Here is a 19,581-nt window from a genome sequence, read left to right as displayed (position 1 = left end):
ATGGTGTGTGGTGGTGTTATGGTATGGTGTGTGGTGGTGTTATGGTATGGTGTTATGGTGTGGTGTGTGGTGGTGTTATGGTATGGTGGTGGTGGTGTTATGGTATGGTGGTGGTGGTGTTATGGTATGGTGTGTGGTAGTGTTATGGTATGGTGTGTGGTGGTGTGATGTGTGGTAGTGTTATGGTATGGTGTGTGGTGGTGTTATGGTATGGTATGTGGTGGTGTTATGGTATGGTGTGTGGTGGTGTTATGGTATGGTGTGTGGTGGTGTTATGGTATGGTGTGTGGTGGTGTTATGGTATGGTGTGTGGTGGTGTTATGGTATGGTGTGTGGTGGTGTTATGGTATGGTGTGTGGTGGTGTTATGGTATGGTGGTGGGGGTGTTATGGTATGGTGTGTGGTGGTGTTATGGTATGGTGTGTGGTGGTGTTATGGTATGGTGTGTGGTGGTGTTATGGTATGGTGTGTGGTGGTGTTATGGTATGGTGTGTGGTGGTGTTATGGTGTGGTGTGGTGTTATGGTGTGGTGTGTGGTGGTGTTATGGTGTGTGGTAGTGTTATGGTATGGTGGTGGTGGTGTTATGGTATGGTGGTGGTGGTGTTATGGTATGGTGGTGGTGGTGTTATGGTATGGTGTGTGGTAGTGTTATGGTATGGTGTGTGGTGGTGTTATGGTATGGTGGTGGTGGTGTTATGGTATGGTGTGTGGTAGTGTTATGGTATGGTGTGTGGTGGTGTTATGGTATGGTGGTGGTGGTGTTATGGTGTGATGTGTGGTAGTGTTATGGTATGGTGTGTGGTGGTGTTATGGTATGGTGTGTGGTGGTGTTATGGTATGGTGTGTGGTGGTGTTATGGTATGGTGTGTGGTGGTGTTATGGTATGGTGTGTGGTGGTGTTATGGTATGGTGGTGGTGGTGTTATGGTATGGTGTGTGGTGGTGGTATGGTGTGTGGTGGTGTTATGGTATGATGTGTGGTGGTGTTATGGTATGGTGTGTGGTGGTGTTATGGTATGGTGTGTGGTGGTGTTATGGTGTGGTGTGTGGTGGTGTTATGGTATGGTGTGTGGTAGTGTTATGGTATGTGGTGGTGTTATGGTATGGTGGTGGTGGTGTTATGGTATGGTGGTGGTGGTGTTATGGTATGGTGGTGGTGGTGTTATGGTATGGTGTGTGGTAGTGTTATGGTATGGTGTGTGGTGGTGTTATGGTATGGTGGTGGTGGTGTTATGGTGTGATGTGTGGTGGTGTTATGGTATGGTGGTGGTAGTGTTATGGTGTGGTGTGTGGTGGTGTTATGGTATGGTGGTGGTGGTGTTATGGTATGGTGGTGGTGGTGTTATGGTATGGTGGTGGTAGTGTTATGGTATGGTGTGTGGTGGTGTTATGGTATGGTGGTGGTGGTGGTGGTGTTATGGTGTGGTGTGTGGTAGTGTTATGGTATGGTGGTGGTGGTGTTATGGTATGGTGGTGGTAGTGTTATGGTATGGTGGTGGTAGTGTTATGGTGTGGTGTGTGGTAGTGTTATGGTATGGTGGTGGTGGTGTTATGGTATGGTGTGTGGTGGTGTTATGGTATGGTGTGTGGTAGTGTTATGGTATGGTGGTGGTGGTGTTATGGTGTGATGTGTGGTGGTGTTATGGTATGGTGGTGGTGGTGTTATGGTGTGGTGGTGGTAGTGTTATGGTATGGTGTGTGGTGGTGTTATGGTATGGTGGTGGTGGTGTTATGGTATGGTGGTGGTGGTGTGATGTGTGGTAGTGTTATGGTATGGTGTGTGGTAGTGTTATGGTATGGTGTGTGGTAGTGTTATGGTATGGTGTGTGCTGGTGTTATGGTATGGTGTGTGCTGGTGTTATGGTGTGGTGTGTGGTAGTGTTATGGTATGGTGTGTGGTAGTGTTATGGTATGGTGTGTGGTAGTGTTATGGTATGGTGTGTGGTGGTGTTATGGTGTGGTGTGTGCTGGTGTTATGGTATGGTGGTGGTGGTGTTATGGTGTGGTGTGTGGTAGTGTTATGGTATGGTGTGTGGTGGTGTTATGGTATGGTGTGTGGTAGTGTTATGGTATGGTGGTGGTGGTGTTATGGTGTGGTGTGTGGTAGTGTTATGGTATGGTGGTGGTGGTGTTATGGTATGGTGGTGGTGGTGTTATGGTGTGGTGGTGGTGGTGTTATGGTGTGGTGTGTGGTGGTGTTATGGTATGGTGTGTGGTGGTGTTATGGTATGGTGTGTGGTGGTGTTATGGTATGGTGTGTGGTGGTGTTATGGTATGGTGTGTGGTAGTGTTATGGTATGGTGGTGGTGGTGGTGTTATGGTATGGTGGTGGTGGTGTTATGGTGTGGTGTGTGGTAGTGTTATGGTATGGTGGTGGTGGTGTTATGGTGTGGTGTGTGGTGGTGTTATGGTGTGGTGGTGGTAGTGTTATGGTATGGTGGTGGTGGTGTTATGGTATGGTGGTGGTAGTGTTATGGTATGGTGGTGGTAGTGTTATGGTATGGTGGTGGTGGTGTTATGGTATGGTGTGTGGTGGTGTTATGGTATGGTGGTGGTGGTGTTATGGTATGGTGTGTGGTAGTGTTATGGTATGGTGGTGGTGGTGTTATGGTGTGGTGTGTGGGTAGTGTTGGTGGAGGGACTGCGCTTCTTAACTCTAGTCCTACAGCTAACACCTTTCCCTTGGTTGGTAGAGGAGGCTACAGCTAACACCTTTCCCTTGGTTGGTAGATGCTACAGCTAACACCTTTCCCTTGGTTAATAGAGGAGGCTACAGCTAACACCTTTCCCTTGGTTAATAGAGGAGGCTGCAGCTAACACCTTTCCCTTGGTTAATAGAGGAGGCTTCAGCTAACACCTTTCCCTTGGTTGGTAGAGGAGGCTACAGCTAACACCTTTCCCTTGGTTAATAGAGGAGGCTACAGCTAACACCTTTCCCTTGGTTAATAGAGGAGGCTACAGCTAACATCTTTCCCTTGGTTAATAGAGGAGGCTACAGCTAACACCTTTCCCTTGGTTGGTAGAGGAGGCTACAGCTAACACCTTTCCCTTGGTTGGTAGGAGATGCTACAGCTAACACCTTTACCTTGGTTAATAGAGGAGGCTACAGCTAACACCTTTCCCTTGGTTGGTAGGAGATGCTACAGCTAACACCTTTCCCTTGGTTAATAGAGGATGCTACAGCTAACACCTTTACCATATACTCCAAGATGGCTTAGCAGTTCAGACGTCTTTTTCCGTATTGTCGTGTCGTGTCCTGTATATATATATATTTACACCTTTTCTTCACATATCTTTTATTTATTTTATTATCCAAGAACTCAACTACAAAAGCTTTCCTGCAAAATCTTTCCTGCAACCCGCTTCACCAATTACAATAAGTATTATTTACCTCAATCTGAAAATCCATCGTGGAAGATAGCCAGGGGCTAATTCAGAAGCTAGCCTGAAAGCTAACCAGAAGCTACTCCGATAGCTAGCCAGAAGCTAATCTGTAGCTGCCCCGAAATTAGCCGGTTTGCTGGCTAGCGTTGGTGTTTCAGCTGCCCATGTTTTGCGGTCATCAGCTATTCCTTTAGCTCGATAATCTACCGGCACTTTTGTGCAACGCGACTCGGACCGGAGCATTCCGGGACTTTTTTTCTCTCAGTTTCCCCGGATTCCAACCGCAGGCTCTGGACACTTGCACCTTGATTTCGCAGCTAGCTAGCTGCATACCGTGTGACTATTGGCTTACGTCGACCCCGGAGCAAACTCAAATCATGCTGGAGCTAGCCAGCTGAGGAGTTCCATCACCATCCGGACCCGTTTCTTTTGTTGCTGCTGCAGATACGGAACCCCACCGGGCCTTCACGACTGACTGCCGACGTTATCTGCCCCGAGAGATTTATCCAACCGGCACCTCCGTCCCGACGTTACCTGAACGCTCATCTGAGGCCCGCTAATCGTTAGCTGTCTTATCGGCTGCTATCTGAACAAAACCCCACTACACGGAACCTACCGACGGAAACACACGAGGTATCTACAAACAGACCTCCATCCTATGCTGCTACCGATAGCCATATACCCGGCCAGCTGTCTGGATCGCCACGACCCCAACCAACCTCTACTCACTGGACCCTTATTGACCACTCGATTAAGCATGCTTCTCCTTAATGTAAATATGCCTTGTCCATTGCTGTTCTGGTTAGTGTTTATTGGCTTATTTCACTGTAGAGATTCTAGCCCTGCTCTCTATACCATATCCAACCTCTCAGTTCCACCACCCACATATGCGATGACATCACCTGGTTTCAATGATGTTTCTAGAGACAAGATCTCTCTCATCATCACTCAATACCTAGGTTTACCTCCACTGTATTCACATCCTACCATACCTTTGTCTGTACATTATTCCTATAAACTATTTTATCGCCCCCAGAAACTTCCTTTTAATCTCTGCTCTAGTAGCTCTAGGCGACCAATTCTCATAGCTTTTAGCTGTACTCTTATCCTACTTCTCCTCTGTTCCTCTGGTGATGTAGAGGTGAATCCAGGCCCTGCAGTACCTGGCTCCACTCCTATTCCCCAGGCGCTCTCTTTTGATGACTTCTGTAACCGTAATAGCCTTGGCTTCATGCATGTTAACATTAGAAGCCTCCTCCCTAAGTTTGTTTTGTTCACTGCTTTAGCACACTCTACCAACCCGGATGTTTTAGCCGTGTCTGAATCCTGGCTTAGAAAGACCACCAAAAATTCAGACATTTTTATCCCCAATTACAATATTTTCAGACAAGATAGAACGGCCAAAGGGGGCGGTGTTGCAATCTACTGCAAAGACTGCCTGCAGAGTTCTGTTATACTATCCAGGTCTGTTCCCAAACAATTTGAACTTCTACTTTTAAAAATCCACCTCTCTAAAAACAAGTCTCTCACCGTTGCCGCCTGCTATAGACCACCCTCTGCCCCCAGCTGTGCTCTGGACACTATATGTGAACTGATTGCCCCCCATCTATCTTCAGAGTTCGTGCTGCTAGGCGACCTAAATTTGAACATGCTCAACACCCCAGCCACCCTACAATCTAAGCTTGATGCCCTCAATCTCGCACAAATTATCAATGAACCTACCAGGTACCACCCCAACTCCGTAAACACGGGTACCCTCATAGATATCATCCTAACAAACTTGCCCTCCAAATACACCTCTGCTGTTTTCAACCAAGATCTCAGCGATCACTGCCTCATTGCCTGCATCCGTAATGGGTCAGCGGTCAAACGACCTCCACTCGTCATTGTCAAACGCTCCCTGAAACACTTCAGCGAGCAGGCCTTCCTAATCGACCTGGCCGGGGTATCCTGGAAGGATATTGATCTCATCCCGTCAGTAGAGGATGCCTGGTCATTTTTTTTAAATGCCTTCCTCACCATCTTGAATAAGCATGCCCCATTCAAGAAATTTAGAACCAGGAACAGATATAGCCCTTGGTTCTCTCCTGACCTGACTGCCCTTAACCAACAGAAAAACATCCTATGGCGTTCTGCATTAGCATCCAACAGCCCCCGTGATATGCAACTTTTCAGGGAAGCCAGAAACCAATATACACAGGCAGTTAGAACAGCCAAGGCTAGCATTTAAGCAGAAATTTGCTTCCTGCAACACAAATTCAAAAAAGTTCTGGGACACCGTAAAGTCCATGGAGAATAAGAACACCTCCTCCCAGCTTCCAACCGCTCTGAAGATAGGAAACACTGTCACCACCGACAAATCCACTATAATTGAGAATTTCAATAAGCATTTTTCTACGGCTGGCCATGCTTTCCACCTGGCTACCCCTACCCCGGACAACAGCACTGCCCTCCCCTCTGCTACTCGCCCAAGCCTTCCCCATTTCTCTTTCTCCCAAATACAGTCAGCTGATGTTCTTAATGAGCTGCAAAATCTGGACCCTTACAAATCAGCCGGGCTAGATAATCTGGACCCTTTCTTTCTAAAACTATCTGCTGAAATTGTTGCCACCCCTATCACTAGCCTCTTCAACCTCTCTTTCGTGTCGTCTGAGATCCCCAAAGATTGGAAAGCAGCTGCGGTTATCCCCCTCTTCAAAGGGGGGGACACCCTTGACCCTAACTGCTACAGACCTATATCTATCCTACCCTGCCTTTCTAAGGTCTTCGAAAGCCAAGTCAACAAACAGATTACCGACCATTTCGAATCCCACCACACCTTCTCCGCTATGCAATCTGGTTTCAGAGCTGGTCATGGGTGCACCTCAGCCACGCTCAAGGTCATAAACGATATCATAACCGCCATCGATAGGAAACAATACTGTGCAGCCGTATTCATTGACCTGGCCAAGGCTTTTGACTCTGTCAATCACCACATCCTCATTGGCAGACTCGACAGCCTTGGTTTCTCTAATGATTGCCTCGCCTGGTTCACCAACTACTTCTCTGATAGAGTTCAGTGTGTCAAATCGGAGGGTCTGTTGTCCGGGCCTCTGGCGGTCTCTATGGGGGTGCCACAGGGTTCAATTCTTGGACCGACTCTCTTCTCTGTTTACATCAATGATGTCGCTCTTGCTGCTGGTGATTCTCTGATCCACCTCTACGCAGACGACACTATTCTGTATACTTCTGGCCCTTCTTTTGACACTGTGTTAACAACCCTCCAGGCGAGCTTCAATGCCATACAACTCTCCTTCCGTGGCCTCCAACTGCTCTTAAATACAAGTAAAACCAAATGCATGCTCTTCAACCGATCGCTGCCTGCTCCTGCCCGCCTGTCCAACATCACTACTTTGGACGGCTCTGACTTAGAATATGTGGACAACTACAAATACCTAGGTGTCTGGTTAGACTGTAAACTCTCCTTCCAGACCCACATCAAACATCTCCAATCCAAAGTCAAATCTAGAATTGGCTTCCTATTCCGCAACAAAGCATCCTTTACTCATGCTGCCAAACATACCCTTGTAAAACTGACCATCCTACCAATCCTCGACTTCGGTGATGTCATTTACAAAATAGCCTCCAAAACCCTACTCAATAAATTGGATGCAGTCTATCACAGTGCCATCCGTTTTGTCACCAAAGCCCCATATACTACCCACCACTGCGACCTGTACACTCTCGTTGGCTGACCCTCGCTTCATACTCGTCGCCAAACCCACTGGTTCCAGGTCATCTACAAGACCCTGCTAGGTAAAGTCCCCCCTTATCTCAGCTCGCTGGTCACCATAGCAGCACCTACCTGTAGCACGCGCTCCAGCAGGTATATCTCTCTAGTCACCCCCAAAACCAACTCTTCCTTTGGACGCCTCTCCTTCCAGTTCTCTGCTGCCAATGACTGGAACGAACTACAAAAATCTCTGAAACTGGAAACACCTATCTCCCTCACTAGCTTTAAGCACCAGCTGTCAGAGCAGCTCATAGATTACTGCACCTGTACATAACTCATCTACAATTTAGCCCAAACAACTACCTCTTTACCTACTGTATTTATTAATTTATTTATTTTGCTCCTTTGCACCCCATTATTTCTGTCTCTACTTTGCACTTTCTTCCAATGCAAACCAACCATTCCAGTGTTTTTTTTTGTTTTTATTTTACTTGCTGTGTTGTACTCACTTCGCCTCCATGGCCTTTTTATATTTTTATTTATTTATACATATATCTGTTTGCCTTCACCTCCCTTATCTCACCTCACTTGCTCACATTGTATATAGACTTATTTTTTTTTCACTGTATTATCGACTATATGTTTGTTTTTACTCCATGTGTAACTATGTGTTGTTGTATGTGTCGAACTGCTTTGCTTTATCTTGGCCAGGTCGCAATTGTAAATGAGAACGTGTTCTCAATTTGCCTACCTGGTTAAATAAAGGTTAAATAAATAAATAAAATAAATAAAAAACCTTGGTTAATAGAGGAGGCTACAGCTAACATCTTTCCCTTGGTTAATAGAGGAGGCTACAGCTAACACCTTTCCCTTGGTTGGTAGGAGATGCTACAGCTAAAACCTTTCCCTTTGTTGGTAGAGGAGGCTAAAGCTAACACCTTTCCCTTGGTTGGTAGATGCTATAGCTAACACCTTTCCCTTGGTTGGTAGAGGAGGCTACAGCTAACACCTTTCCCTTGGTTGGTAGAGGAGGCTACAGCTAACACCTTTCCCTTGGTTAATAGAGGAGGCTACAGCTAACACCTTTACCTTGGTTAATAGAGGAGGCTACAGCTAACACCTTTCCCTTGGTTGGTAGAGGAGGCTACAGCTAACACCTTTCCCTTGGTTGGTAGGAGATGCTACAGCTAACACCTTTACCTTGGTTAATAGAGGAGGCTACAGCTAACACCTTTCCCTTGGTTGGTAGAGGAGGCTACAGCTAACACCTTTCCCTTGGTTGGTAGAGGCTACTGCTAACACCTTTCTCTTGGTTGGTATGAGATGCTACAGCTAACACCTTTCCCTTGGTTGGTAGATGCTACAGCTAACACCTTTCCCTTGGTTGGTAGGAGATGCTACAGCTAACACCTTTCCCTTGGTTGGTAGGAGATGCTACAGCTAACACCTTTCCCTTGGTTGGTAGGAGATGCTACAGCTAACACCTTTCCCTTGGTTGGTAGGAGATGCTACAGCTAACACCTTTCCCTTGGTTGGTAGATGCTACAGCTAACACCTTTCCCTTGGTTGGTAGGAGATGCTACAGCTAACACCTTTCCCTTGGTTGGTAGATGCTACAGCTAACACCTTTCCCTTGGTTGGTAGGAGTTGCTACAGCTAACACCTTTCCCTTGGTTGTTAGATGCTACAGCTAACACCTTTCCCTTGGTTGTTAGATGCTACAGCTAACACCTTTCCCTTGGTTGGTAGAGGAGGCTACAGCTAACACCTTTCCCTTGGTTGGTAGAGGAGGCTACAGCTAACACCTTTCCATTGGTTGGTAGAGGCTACAGCTAAGACCTTTCCCTTGGTTAATAGAGGAGGCTACAGCTAACACCTTTCCCTTGGTTGGTATAGGCTACAGCTAACACCTTTCCCTTGGTTGGTATAAGCTACAGCTAACACCTTTCCCTTGGTTGGTAGATGCTACAGCTAAGACCTTTCCCTTGGTTGGTAGAGGCTACAGCAACACCTTTCCCTTGGTTGGTAGAGGCTACAGCTAACACCTTTCCCTTGGTTGGTAGGAGATGCTACAGCTAACACCTTTCCCTTGGTTGGTAGATGCTACAGCTAACACCTTTCCCTTGGTTGGTAGATGCTACAGCTAACACCTTTCCCTTTGTTGGCAGAGGAGGCTACAGCTAACACCTTTCCCTTGGTTGGTAGATGCTACAGCTAACACCTTTCCCTTGGTTGGTAAAGGCTACAGCTAACACCTTTACCTTGGTTGGTAGGAGATGCTACAGCTAACACCTTTCCCTTAGTTGGTAGAGCCTACTGCTAACACCTTTCCCTTGGTTGGTAGATGCTACAGCTAACACCTTTCCCTTGGTTGGTAGGAGATGCTACAGCTAACACCTTTCCCTTGGTTGGTAGGAGATGCTACAGCTAACACCTTTCCCTTGGTTGGTAGATGCTACAGCTAACACCTTTCCCTTGGTTGGTAGATGCTACAGCTAACACCTTTCCCTTGGTTGGTAGATGCTACAGCTAACACCTTTCCCTTGGTTGGTAGATGCTACAGCTAACACCTTTCCCTTGGTTGGTAGATGCTACAGCTAACACCTTTCCCTTGGTTGGTAGATGCTACAGCTAACACCTTTCCCTTGGTTGGTAGATGCTACAGCTAACACCTTTCCCTTGGTTGGTAGAGGCTACAGCTAACACCTTTCCCTTGGTTGGTAGGAGATGCTACAGCTAACACCTTTCCCTTGGTTGGTAGATGCTACAGCTAACACCTTTCCCTTGGTTGGTAGATGCTACAGCTAACACCTTTCCCTTGGTTGGTAGATGCTACAGCTAACACCTTTCCCTTGGTTGGTAGAGGCTACAGCTAACACCTTTCCCTTGGTTGGTAGAGGAAGCTACAGCTAACACCTTTCCCTTGGTTGGTAGAGGAGGCTACAGCTAACACCTTTCCCTTGGTTGGTAGATGCTACAGCTAACACCTTTCCCTTTGTTGGTAGAGGAGGCTACAGCTAACACCTTTCCCTTGGTTGGTAGAGGAGGCTACAGCTAACACCTTTCCCTTGGTTGGTAGATGCTACAGCTAACACCTTTCCCTTGGTTGGTAGATGCTACAGCTAACACCTTTCCCTTGGTTGGTAGGAGATGCTACAGCTAACACCTTTCCCTTGGTTGGTAGAGGAGGCTACAGCTAACACCTTTCCCTTGGTTGGTAGAGGAGGCTACAGCTAACACCTTTCCCTTGGTTGGTAGAGGAGGCTACAGCTAACACCTTTCCCTTGGTTGGTAGAGGAGGCTACAGCTAACACCTTTCCCTTGGTTGGTAGAGGAGGCTACAGCTAACACCTTTCCCTTGGTTGGTAGAGGAGGCTACAGCTAACACCTTTCCCTTGGTTGGTAGAGGAGGCTACAGCTAACACCTTTCCCTTGGTTGGTAGAGGAAGCTACAGCTAACACCTTTCCCTTGGTTGGTAGAGGAGGCTACAGCTAACACCTTTCCCTTGGTTGGTAGGAGAGGCTACAGCTAACACCTTTCCCTTGGTTGGTAGGAGAGGCTACAGCTAACACCTTTCCCTTGGTTGGTAGGAGACGCTAAAGCTAACACCTTTCCCTTGGTTGGTAGAGGAGGCTACAGCTAACACCTTTCCCTTGGTTAATAGAGGAGGCTACAGCTAAGGTCAGCATGGTTGAGTCTGTGTGTGTGTCTGCCCCATGATAATTCACATGCTCAACTTGGGGGCCCCCTGAGAGGTTGCGGAGGGGAAGGAGGGGGAGAAAGAGAGGGAGGAGGAGGAGGGTGGGGAGGATGGAGGGGGAGAAAGAGAGGGAGGGGGGGGTGCTCTCCAGTCCTTGAGATTGAAGGATTCTATTGGAATCCAGACTCTGATCAAGCAACATGTCACCTAACAGACAAATGGTCACACACAGGGCTGCTACCTTAAATCAATGCTTCTTTACTTCTTTACAGGTTCCATCGAGTGCCTCGCTTTGATCCTTTGGGATGTCACTCATATCCCATTCATTTTTACAAAAGAGTAAACTTGGAAGACGATGATGAACCAATACCCAATTACTGCCACAAGTGATGAAGGTCCTATTTAATAGTTTGAAACTACAAGCCATGTTTCAAACGCTGAATCACTGCTACACGTGGACGGGACCAATTCCACTCAGACACACACTGCTGTTCTGATGAGGTAGAGAGAGAGAGGTAGAGGTAGAGAGAGAGAGGTAGAGAGGTAGAGAGAGGTAGAGGTAGAGAGGTAGAGAGAGAGAGGTAGAGAGAGAGAGAGAGAGAGGTAGAGAGAGAGAGAGAGAGAGAGGTAGAGAGAGAGAGAGAGAGAGAGGTAGAGAGAGAGAGAGGTAGAGAGAGAGAGAGAGAGGTAGAGAGAGAGAGAGAGAGGTAGAGAGAGAGAGAGAGAGGTAGAGAGAGAGAGAGAGAGGTAGAGAGAGAGAGAGGTAGAGAGAGAGAGAGGTAGAGAGAGAGAGAGGTAGAGAGAGAGAGAGGTAGAGAGAGAGAGAGGTAGAGAGAGAGAGAGGTAGAGAGAGAGAGAGGTAGAGAGAGAGAGAGGTAGAGAGAGAGAGAGGTAGAGAGAGAGAGAGAGAGGTAGAGAGAGAGAGAGGTAGATAGAGAGAGGTAGAGAGGTAGAGAGAGGTAGAGAGAGAGATGTGTGTAATGTGTAATGTTTACTGTTAATTCGTTTTGTTTGTTTCACTTTTGTGTATTGTCTACCTCACTTGCTTTGGCAATGTTAACACATGTTTCCCATGCCAATAAAGCCCCTTGATTTGAATTGAGAGAGGTAGAGAGAGAGAGAGGTAGAGAGAGAGAGAGGTAGAGAGAGAGAGAGGTAGAGAGAGAGAGAGGTAGAGAGAGAGAGAGGTAGAGAGAGAGAGAGGTAGAGAGAGAGAGGTAGAGAGGTAGAGAGAGAGAGAGGTAGAGAGAGAGAGAGGTAGAGAGAGAGAGAGGTAGAGAGAGAGAGAGGTAGAGAGAGAGAGAGGTAGAGAGAGAGAGAGGTAGAGAGAGAGAGAGGTAGAGAGAGAGAGAGGTAGAGAGAGAGAGAGGTAGAGAGAGAGAGGTAGAGAGGTAGAGAGAGGTAGAGAGAGAGATGTGTGTAATGTGTAATGTTTACTGTTAATTCGTTTTGTTTGTTTCACTTTTGTGTATTGTCTACCTCACTTGCTTTGGCAATGTTAACACATGTTTCCCATGCCAATAAAGCCCCTTGATTTGAATTGAGAGAGGTAGAGAGGTAGAGAGAGAGAGGTAGAGAGAGAGGTAGAGAGGTAGAGAGAGAGAGAGAGAGAGGCAGAGGTTGAGAGAGAGAGGTAGAGCGAGTGGTTGACTTTTAGTCAGGTCACCTATTGAAAACCCATCTTGGACCTCTCTCTCAGCACATAAAGACTAGAAACATGTGTTTCTCTCCCTGTTTTTTATAAATCACAATAGTCAAGAAGTAGACACTCTCAAAACATACTTTACAGCCAAAGTAGACAAATATAGTGGCATGCAACAATTGGGAGATTTATCTGAATATTATTATATATATTTTTATAACAGTAGTCTACTTTTTAAGTGTCTCTCAAGAGAGAAAAGGGACAGAGAGAGAGAGACAGAGAAAGGGAGAGAGAGAGACAGAGAGAGAAAGCGAGAGAGAAAGGGAGAGAGAGGGGGGAGAGAGAGAGAGAGAAAGGGAGAGAGACAGAGGTAGAGAGACAGAGAGACAGAGACAGACAGAGAGACAGAGAGAGACAGAGAGAGACAGAGAGAGGTAGAGAGAGAGAGAGAGAGACAGAGAGAGACAGAGGTAGAGAGACAGAGAAACAGAGACAGACAGAGAGACAGAGAGAGACAGAGAGAGACAGAGAGAGACAGAGAGAGACAGAGAGAGACAGAGAGAGGTAGATAGACTACCTCTCTCTCCCTTTCTCTATCTCTGACAGTGATTAGAAAGCAGAGCAGCTAGGGTGGTGTGCTTCTGGCTTATTTTTTTCCCCCTCTTGGCGGTTCTTCCTAGACAGATGTACAGGCAGCTATGAAAGGAAAGCTAGTTCTGTGTGAGAGAGGCCCACCTTCAGTCCCTTCTGGATTCAGATCCAGACACCGACAGAATTCAGGGAGTGAATGAGTTCAACCCACTAAAACAGTAATAACAGTGGGGTTACAACAACCCCTATCAGGTGTGTAACTTGTGCACACACAAGTAGTAGGCTAATGATAAACCCATTACTAAATAATATAGGCTAACCTTAGCCTATAACCTACATGGGATCATTACGAATTATGACGCATATTTCTAATGAATGGGCTAGCCTAAACAGCAGGTTAAGTAAATCACATTGTATGATATTGCAATGGTTGTTAATAATGCATGTTAAATTGTAACACTCTCTCTCTACCCCTCGAATTTTGACACATGACAAAGAAAGATTGTTGCAATGCCATGTGTCTCGCTCTACACCAATGCAATCTCCTAAAAGTGACCAGCAAGACACGACCCACATATCTAAACCCGCGCACACACACACACACACACACACACACACACACACACACACACACACACACACACTGCTGGACTGATCCGAGTCTTGATCCACCAAAAATCTACGAAACAACACATCCGCCGCCGTGAAGACCAGGCTACGGCATCTCGGCTATAACGGACGAAATGCACAACCTGCCAACTATCCTACAATACGTCTCTATCTCCGTCCAGCGACGTCGCAGCGTTGATAACACGACAAGCGCCCTAATGTTGCTTCAAGTGGTCACTCCATTGTCGGGGAAACAATCCCAACGAACCAACTGGTAGAAGAAAAAATAAATCACAAAACCCTCCCGAGCGAGAGGTGTTCAACGCGACAGACACAGACTGCAACCAACAGAACAATCACGTAACTTAACTTACCAGATTTAAAGCGAGTGGCGAAACGACTCGGAGAAAGTCCTCTTTGGTAAATTTCAGGATCTTGTTTTTTTTTTTTTAAATGATCTTCCTCTAGTCACTACCACTGAGAATGACTGGGGCTCAACGTCAGTGGGTGAATCAACTAAGATAGAGAGCACAGTAAGTTGAAGTGTCAAATTACATTGGCCATTCTATTCCCAAAGGGCCATGCTTGGTGGTTAGGAACAAAATGTGTTGCGGATTTACAGTGAGGAGACGTAACAAGTACAGGAAGACACTGGAATGGACTCTGAGCTTGTCGCCTGGAAGAATTTGACATCTGTTACGCTATAAACACGGTGTTATTTCATTATATAACGGGATAATTAAACGTAGACGTATTTAATGATAATAATAATTTATTATTTTTAGGAATAGGACATTGTATTTGTGAAAAATTGGTAATAAATAAACACATATATATACATAACATGGATACATATACAGTCAATATCAATTATCTACTCTGTCACTTTGGGGAAAAAAATAACGTTCACCACCTTTTAAAACACCTTGTGTTATCAATCTACAAAATGGGATATTTTTACATATTATTCATTATTATTATTATTCATATTAATATTACTATGATTACTATCATTATTAGTATTATTACTCTCCAGTGTTCCGCATCCTAGTTAAAGTCATGTTCCGTGTTTTCCTGGTTGCAATCTCTGATGGAAAGGTCTGATTAACAAAGGGGTTTTCTCTTTTGGCCAAAAAGACCGTCCTCTCTCCTCCTCGCTCCTCCGTGACCCGGAAACCGATAAAGTGGTCGAGGGAGTGTGTCAATTTGTTAGTAGAAAAACGGAAGAGTGTCCTCCGCTCATCTTTCAACCGAGGACACCAGAGAGGATGAAGAGGTGAAACGAGACGGATAACTGGGCCCAAAATCTGTCACCTCCAGCAGGTGGCGTTTTTTCGCTTTTTTTCACTCACCAATTTAGGAGTTTTTGTATGGAGGTCAATGAGTGTCGAATTTGGTTAACAAAATATCTAATGGCTTATTTGCTACTTGTGGCTTATTTGTTCATTTGCTCTTTCATCCCCCCTCCTCTCCCCTGTAACTATTTCCCAGGGCGTTGCTGTAAAGGAGAATTTGTTCTCAGTCAATTTGCCTGGTTAAATAAGTGTTAAATAAATAAATATACACTACCGTTCAAACGTTTGGGGTCACATGTTTTTGATAAAAAAGCAAAAAAAAATTACCATTAAAATAACATCAAATTGATCAGAAATACAGTGTATCAAATCAAATCAAGTTTATTTTATATAGCCCTTCGTACATCAGCTATTATCTCGATGTGCTGTACAGAAACCCAGCCTAAAACCCCAAACAGCAAGCAATGCAGGTGTAGAAGCACGGTGGCTAGGAAAAACTCCCTAGAAAGGCCAAAACCTAGGAAGAAACCTAGAGAGGAACCAGGCTATGAGGGGTGGCCAGTCCTCTTCTGGCTGTGCCGGGTGGAGATTATAACAGAACTATGCCAAGATGTTCAAAATGTTCATAAGTGACAAGCATGGTCAAATAATAATCAGGAATAAATGTCAGTTGGCTTTTCATAGCCGATCATTAAGAGTTGAAAACAGCAGGTCTGGGACAGGTAGCGGTTCCATAACCGCAGGCAGAACAGTTGAAACTGGAATAGCAGCAAGGCCAGGTGGACTGGGGACAGCAAGGAGTCATCATGCCCGGTAGTCCTGACGTATGGTTCTAGGGCTCAGGTCCTCCGTGTAGACATTGTTAATGTTGTAAATGACTATTGTAGCTGGAAACGGCTGATTTTGAATGGAATATCTACATAGGCGTACAGAGGTCCATTATCAGCAACTATCACTCCTGTGTTCCAATGGCACGTTGTATTTATTTTTATTTTTGTATTTAACCTTTATTTAACTAGGCAAGTCAGTTAATGATGGTCTAGGAACAGTGGGTTAACTGCATTGTTCAGGGGGAGAACAACAGATTTTTACCTTGTCAGCTCTGGGATTTGATCTAGCAGCCTTTCAGTTACTAGCTTAACGCTCGTACATTAACACTAGGCTACCTGCCGCCCTGAGTATTAGCTAATCCAAGTTTATCACTTTAAAAGGCTAATGATCATTAGAAAACTCTTTTGCAATTATTATACAGCTGAAAACTGTTGTTCTGATTAAAGAAGCAATAAAACTGGCCTTCTTTAGACTAGTTGAGTATCTGGAGCATCAGCATTTGTGGGTTCGATTACAGGCTCAAAATGACTTGAAGCAAAAAACTTTCTTCTGAAACTCGTCAGTCTATTCTTGTTCTGAGAAATGAAGGCTATTCCATGCGAGATATAGCCAAGAAACTGAAGATCTGGGACAACGCTGTGTACTACCTTCACAGAACAGCGCACACTGGCTCTAACCAGAATAGAAAGAGTGGGAGGCCCCGGTGCACAACTGAGCAAGAGGACAAGTACATTAGAGTGTCTAGTTTGAGAAACAGACGCCTCACAAGTCCTCAACTGGCAGCTTCATTAAATAGTACCCGCAAAACACCAGTCTCAATGTCAACAGTGAAGAGGCGACTCCGGGATGCTGGCCTTCTAGGCAGAGTTGCAAAGAAAAAGCCATATCTCAGACTGGCCAATAAAAAGAAAAGATTAAGATGGAAAAAGAACACAGACACTGGACAGAGGAACTCTGCCTAGAAGACCAGCATCCTGGAGTCGCCTCTTCGCTGTTGACGTTGAGACTGGTGTTTGCAAAAAAGTAGAAGACAATCGCTAGCTAATTTTGTTCTATAAAGCTTAATAAATATGGCTACTAAGCTACCAAGTGGCTCTTGAGTGGCGCAGTGGTCTAAGGCACTGCATCTCAGTGCTAGAGGCATCACTACAGAGCCTGGTTCGATCCCGGGCTGTATCACAACCGGCTGTGATCGGGAGTCCCATAGGGCGGCGCACAATCGGCCCAGCGTTGTCCGGGTTAGGGGAGGATTTGGCCGGAGTAGGGAGTCATTGTAAAATAAGAATTTTGTTATTAAATGAGTTGCCTATTTAAATAAAGTTTAATAAAATAAAATAAATGCCAAGCTGCTAGGACAAAACTGACCTTGCTACATCTTCAATTAGCACTGAAGTGTGAAGTGAGAAGTGTGAAAACTCTTGAGCCGAACAAACCCCCCCCCCCCCCATCCAAATGTAGAGGCCTTTGAAGCCTCCTGCGCCATGGCGTATCCCTGGGCAGAGATACATGGCGTATCCCTCATCACAGTACAGTACCTCATGGATATTAAAAATAACACTGCACGGGAAAAAGTACAAAAAAGTAGCTCCTCAAGGACAATCCAGAGACACTATTTGCTGACTACAACAAAGAGAGAAACGTAAGCTAATTACTGTTCCACACAGACCATCCCCTGGCACAGTGTTATAAGAGTACACTACCCCTATGTCAAGAGAGAGGATATTGGCCCAGGGTGGAAACTCAGAATACTAGAGATTGAATCTACCTCTGTCAACATCTACAAGTCTGGGACAGTAATGGCGCAGGGAACCCTCATGCAATTCCAGTAGGACTTTTACGGGATCAAACAGAAAGCACAGCAAGAAAAGGTCTCTCTCTGTGACGACTCCCCCATCCTGAGTCAGTCTGATCACACCTCTTCAAACTGTCCTGCAGACGAGGATAGTCACCCCCCCCCAGCACTGAATACACCCAGGTCCCACAACTGCACTGCTCCTCCATCACTGAGAGGGATAAATTCACAGAGCTGGAGAGACACATGGTGGATCTCAGAGAGCTAGTTCACAAAATCCAGACAGGAAAGCCTTTGTGACTAGGTCTCTACAAGGCAGCAATCCCAACTTTTGCCCTGAAGGACGTCATCCTCAACAGCAGCCCCAGCACCTCACACAGGAGCAACAGATCAACAGACACCCCACCCAGATCAACAGACACCCCGCCCAGACCAGTGTCATCCTCAACAGCAGCCCCAGCACCTCACACAGGAGCAACAGATCAACAGACACCCCACCCAGACACTCTGCCCAGACCGGCGAGACACTCTCCCAGACCTGCAAGACCCCCCCCCCCCCCTGAAGGACCTGCACCGAGAGAACCCACACCAAGAGGACCTAGACCCAGACCACAGCACCACCAACCACACCAAACCAGCTGAGACAACCCCAAACAAACCCTAGCTATATAGCCCCCCCCCCCCCCCCCCCCCCCCATATCAGACCTATGCCCCTTCTGCCCCCTCCCTATGCCCCTGCAACAAGAACCTCAACATGACAGCCTCACATATGCCCAGGTCGTGAGTAGAGCAACAGGCCCAACCCCCAGTATTACACCCGACCAAGCCCCATCCTGCGACTTACGAGGTATGTATCTCAACATGCTCTGCTCACACCTACTGTAATGGACTAAGCCTAAACCACATGTAAACACCACTAGACACTATGGAACACAAAGATCTTACTCTCTCATTCTGGAATATACAAGGTCTGAGGTCATCTGCCTTTGGCCTAAAGAGCAGGAACCCAGACTTCATCAAAGAAATTGGAAATAGAAGACATTGTCATCCTACAAGAAACCTGGTATAGAGGAGATGGACCCACTGGTTGCCCTCTAGGTTACAGAGAGCAGGTAGTCCCATCCACCAAACTACCAGGTATTGAAACAGGGAAGTGACTAAGGAGGTATACTAATTTGGTTTAGAGCAGATCTAACCCACTCAATTAAATTAATCAAAAAAGGAACATTTTATATCTGGCTGGAAATTAATAAGGAAAGGATCTGAACAGAGAAAAATGTCCTCCTGTGTGCTACCTACATCCCCCCCAATATAATCCCCATACTTTAACAATGACAGCTTCTCCATCCTGTGTGCTACCTACATCCCCCCCAATATAATCCCCATACTTTAGACAGCTTCTCCATCCTGTGTGTTACCTACATCCCCCCCCCAATATAATCCCCATACTTTAGACAGCTTCTCCATCCTGTGTGCTACCTACATCCCCCCCCAATATAATCCCCATACTTTAGACAGCTTCTCCATCCTGTGTGCTACCTACATCCCCCCCAATATAATCCCCATACTTTAACAATGACAGCTTCTCCATCCTGTGTGCTACCTACATCCCCCCCCAATATAATCCCCATACTTTAGACAGCTTCTCCATCCTGTGTGCTACCTACATCCCCCCCAATATAATCCCCATACTTTAGACAGCTTCTCCATCCTGTGTGCTACCTACATCCCCCCCAATATAATCCCCATACTTTAGACAGCTTCTCCATCCTGTGTGCTACCTACATCCCCCCCAATATAATCCCCATACTTTAGACAGCTTCTCCATCCTGTGTGCTACCTACATCCCCCCCCAATATAATCCCCATACTTTAGACAGCTTCTCCATCCTGTGTGCTACCTACATCCCCCCCAATATAATCCCCATACTTTAACAATGACAGCTTCTCCATCCTGTGTGCTACCTACATCCCCCCCAATATAATCCCCATACTTTAACAATGACAGCTTCTCCATCCTGTGTG

General features: G+C 46.1%; 1 protein-coding gene across 2 annotated transcripts in view; it reads right to left on the bottom strand.

The window, feature by feature from the left end:
• The window catches only part of LOC129867891 (zinc finger MIZ domain-containing protein 1-like), a 470,202-nt gene extending 455,899 nt beyond the window's left edge, over nt 1–14,303 (bottom strand). Inside the window, exon 1 of one of the 2 annotated variants that reach the window (XM_055941400.1) lies at nt 14,014–14,303. The gene's annotated coding sequence lies outside the window, so the exon portion shown is untranslated. The remainder of the gene's footprint in view (nt 1–14,013) is intronic. The other variant, XM_055941484.1, reaches the window with a different exon arrangement.
• Nucleotides 14,304–19,581: the final 5,278 nt, after the last annotated feature.

This window comes from Salvelinus fontinalis, chromosome 1, assembly GCF_029448725.1.
Source record: "Salvelinus fontinalis isolate EN_2023a chromosome 1, ASM2944872v1, whole genome shotgun sequence".
Classification (NCBI taxonomy): Eukaryota; Metazoa; Chordata; class Actinopteri; order Salmoniformes; family Salmonidae; genus Salvelinus; species Salvelinus fontinalis.
This window is presented reverse-complemented; position numbering and strand designations above follow the sequence as displayed.